Source organism: Bufo gargarizans, chromosome 3 (genome assembly GCF_014858855.1).
Source record: "Bufo gargarizans isolate SCDJY-AF-19 chromosome 3, ASM1485885v1, whole genome shotgun sequence".
Taxonomy (NCBI): Eukaryota; Metazoa; Chordata; class Amphibia; order Anura; family Bufonidae; genus Bufo; species Bufo gargarizans.
The window spans coordinates 223893426-223897755 of NC_058082.1; the positions used below are offsets into that span (position 1 = coordinate 223893426).

General features: G+C 49.6%; 1 long non-coding RNA gene across 1 annotated transcript; it reads left to right on the forward strand.

Moving 5' to 3' along the window:
• Positions 1-912: 912 nt before the first annotated feature.
• Positions 913-3782, forward strand: LOC122933376. Its single transcript, XR_006388422.1, has 3 exons — positions 913-960; positions 3136-3269; positions 3360-3782. It is a non-coding gene; the product is annotated as an uncharacterized LOC122933376 (long non-coding RNA).
• The last annotated feature ends 548 nt before the right edge of the window (positions 3783-4330 follow it).

Here is a 4330-nt window from a genome sequence, read left to right on the forward strand (position 1 = left end):
GTAATGCTCTGCAAGAGGAGGGGGGGTTGCTGTAATGCTCTGCAAGAGGAGGGGGGGTTGCTGTAATGCTCTGCAAGAGGAGGGGGGTTGCTGTAATGCTCTGCAAGAGGAGGGGGGTTGCTGTAATGCTCTGCAAGAGGGGGGGGTTGCTGTAATGCTCTGCAAGAGGGGGGGGTTGCTGTAATGCTCTGCAAGAGGGGGGGGTTGCTGTAATGCTCTGCAAGAGGGGGGGGTTGCTGTAATGCTCTGCAAGAGGGGGGGGTTGCTGTAATGCTCTGCAAGAGGGGGGGGTTGCTGTAATGCTCTGCAAGAGGGGGGGGTTGCTGTAATGCTCTGCAAGAGGGGGGGGTTGCTGTAATGCTCTGCAAGAGGGGGGGGTTGCTGTAATGCTCTGCAAGAGGGGGGGTTGCTGTAATGCTCTGCAAGAGGGGGGGTTGCTGTAATGCTCTGCAAGAGGGGGGGGGTTGCTGTAATGCTCTGCAAGAGGGGGGGGGTTGCTGTAATGCTCTGCAAGAGGGGGGGGTTGCTGTAATGCTCTGCAAGAGGGGGGGGGTTGCTGTAATGCTCTGCAAGAGGGGGGGGTTGCTGTAATGCTCTGCAAGAGATGCTCTGCAAGAGGGGGGGGTTGCTGTAATGCTCTGCAAGAGGGGGGGGGGTTGCTGTAATGCTCTGCAAGAGGGGGGGGGTGCTGTAATGCTCTGCAAGAGGGGGGGGTTGCTGTAATGCTCTGCAAGAGGGGGGGGTTGCTGTAATGCTCTGCAAGAGGGGGGGGGTTGCTGTAATGCTCTGCAAGAGGGGGGGGGTTGCTGTAATGCTCTGCAAGAGGGGGGGGGGTTGCTGTAATGCTCTGCAAGAGGGGGGGGTTGCTGGAATGCTCTGCAAGAGGGGGGTGGGGGGTTGCTGGAATGCTTTCCCGGGCTTTTGAGTGGTTTGATCTGGTGAGGACAAGGGCAGAAGCAGGTGAGGTTTTCGCTTGGTGGGTGTATGGCTAAGTAATACTCTGCAGGGGGCCTATAGAGTTAGTCTGGAGTCTGCAAGAAGCACAGTTGACCGGGCGCGCTTGCTGGGGATGTACTGTTTGATGCCAAGGCGCCCGGTAAAATGTACTAGGGACTCGTCTATGCAGATGTTTTGATTAGGGGTATACGCATCTGCAAATCTGGATGACAAATGGTCTATGAGGGGCCGAATTTTGTGGAGCCGGTCATAAGCAGGGTGGCCTCTTGGATGACAGGTGCTATTGTCAGTGAAATGCATAAAGCACATGATGGCCTCAAAACGCGCCCTGGACATTGCAGCAGAGAACATGGGCATGAAATGTATTGGGTCTTTAGACCAATATGACCGCAATAAGTTTTTTTTAGTTAGACCCATGCTGAGGAGAAGGCCCAACAAAATTTTAAACTCGGAAACTGTGACTGGTTTCCACCGGAAAGGCTGGGCATGGAAGCTTTCCGGATTGGCGGTAATAAACTGTGTGGCGTAGCGGTTGGTTTCTGCCACAACTAGGTCATAGAGATCCGCGGTGAAGAACAGCTCAAAAAACTGAAGGGCCGATCCTAAATGAGCCGTCTCCACGCGAACTCGGGACTGGGCGGAGAAAGGGGGCAATACGGGTGCGGCGGAAGCAGGGGATTGCCAATTAGGATTTGCCAGCACCTCTGGGAGACTAAGGGCTCTACGGGCCTGTGAACGCGGTGGCTGCGACAGGGGAGTTATTGCACGTGCCACCGTACCAGCTGGAACTGCCCGTCTGGTGCTCGCCACTTCACCAGGGAATACGGCAGTGCTGGTAGAAGGTCCAGGCTGTGCTGCGCTGCTGGTGTATGCCGCACCATAAACAAGATCAGCGCTAGCACCACTCTGCTGCAAATGAGGCTCATCACGCGGGGTAGGCAGAACTCTTACATGGGATCGGGTACGCCTGACCGTAGCAGGGACCTCTACCTCGTCGTCTTCACTAGCGGTTAGAGTGCCACTGCTGTCTACAGGTTCATATTCTTAACCACTGGATTCAGCGGATGAGGCGTCCCCATCGCTTTCATCCATCACGGCCAGAATCCTGTAGGCCTCTTCAGCGGAATACCCCTTGTTTGACATTTTGGGTTCACTAAATTTAGGGGGTATTCCTCTGAGACTACCCAGGAAAAAGAGCAAACCTGCCTAGTAAAAAGGAGTGCTTGCGAAGTAAAGCTGCGATCGCTAATAAAGATCCAAAAAGTTCAAAAGTGATCTTTATAGCGGCGCAGCGATTTTACGGTGTTTTTGCAGTGATCTGAAAAAAAATATTCTGTCACTGCGGTGGGGCGGACTGAACGCAAGTGTGCGCACAAGATCAGGCCTGATCGGGCGAACACGGCGTTTTTTGTAGAGCCTAAGGTGACCCTAATGTACTTATATAGATCTGATTGCGATCAGTATTGATCACTTACAGATACTATATAGTACTAGTGCTGATTAGCGACAGCGATGACGCTAATCAGCGACTAATCAGTGACTGGAGTGGGCTGGGCGCTAAACTACCTGGCAGGGATGAGGAACCCTTACAGGGGGGTGATCAGTGACAGGGGGGTGGATAAGGGGGCGATCAGGGAGTCTAATATGGGTGATCAGGTGCTAAATATGGGGTTAATAAATGACAGGGTAATATCTAATGTGTAGTGTGGTGATTGGTGCTACTTAGAGAGCCGCCTGTGTCCTCTGGTGGTCGATCCAAGCAAAAGGGACACCAGAGGAGCAGGCAGCAGGTATATCAGATGCTATTTTCAAAATAGCGTCTGACATAACCATTTCATTGGTCGATTCAAAAATCCACAGCCTGCCAGCCAATGATCGCGGCCGGCAGGCTGCAGGTGAACTTGTGAACTACGCGCGCGTTCACAGGAAATCTCGGCTCACGCGAGATGACTCCAATCGGCGTTAGTGTAGCCTGAGAGAGCCGCAGCAATGACGCCTTTCGGCGTTAGGTGTGCGGCAAGCGGTTAAAAGCATGTATTTTGTGGAAGTGTGATTTTTTTTAAATATGGAAATGTTTAATAAACTGATGGCCACTTGAACTATTTAAATGAACATTTTGATAGAAATGTGACCTGGATAAGAGCAAGACATTCATTTTTGAGGCTAATCTTTTTGCAGGTGCAGGGTCTGGTCATATCGGAGGCAGACAACAATAGGGGTGACGCGCGTTACCAGAAAGATACCTGGTGGTGATGTTTCCTGAGAACATCCAGCCTTAGGGAAAACGCTAAAGAATGGATATTGTATGAAAGGTACTTTTTTTTTTTTATATTTGTCTAGTAAATTTTTCAGGCTTTCTTTCTGGTTTATATATTCACTTTTTTCCCTTTATTTTTAAACAGGTTTCAGTTGGCTTCTTACATTTGCTTTCTTGAAGATTGAATGGATCCAGTCACCTCGTTCACAACATCATATGCTTATATTCTGTCATTTTTTTTTTTACCCTTGTTATGCACTTGTCGTCATAATTTTTATTTCGTTATGCACATGGATTGAGCATCTCTTTAACCCCTTAACGACATGTGACATAAATTTGCGTCAACATGCCAGTAAGAAGATATGGAGCTGTTGCAGATTATGTGTAAGTAACCATAGGAAGAAAACAAAATGATGTTCGGCTCCAAAAAACAAGCAAACTTTTTTATTTCATTCGGTTTAAAAATCCAGACAGATACAAGGCAAATGGTCCACGCTATATCATTATTATTTATTATTTAAGCGCCATTCATTCCATAGCGCTGTATATATGATAAGCGGTGCACATACATAACAGACAATTGTACTAATCATAAACAAGATGAGTTACAAACTGGTACAGAAGGAGAGAGGGCCCTGCCCGTGAGGCTTACAATCTACATGGTATGGGAGAAGGACACAGTAGGTGCGGGTGAAGCAGGTCATGGCGGTATAGAGGCAGCAGGGTCATTGGTTGTAGGCTTGTCTGAAGAGGTGGGTTTTCAGGTTTCTTTTGAAGGATTCCACTGTAGGTGAGAGTCTGATATGTTGGGGTAGCGAGTTCCAGAGTATGGGGGATGCACAGGAGAAATCTAGGAGGCGATTGTGGGAAGAGGTGATAAGAGGAGAGGAGAGAAGGAGGTCTTGTGAGGATCGGAGAGTGCGTGTGGGGGTGTATCGGGAAAGTAGCTCAGAGATGTAGGGAGGGGACAGGTTATGGACGGCCTTGTATGTATTTGTTAGTACTTTGAAGTGAATTCGCTGGGCAATGGGGAGCCAGTGAAGGGATTGGCAGAGGAGTAATAGGGTGAGAGGTGGATTAGTCGGGCAGCAGAGTTGACGATAGATTGGAGGGGTG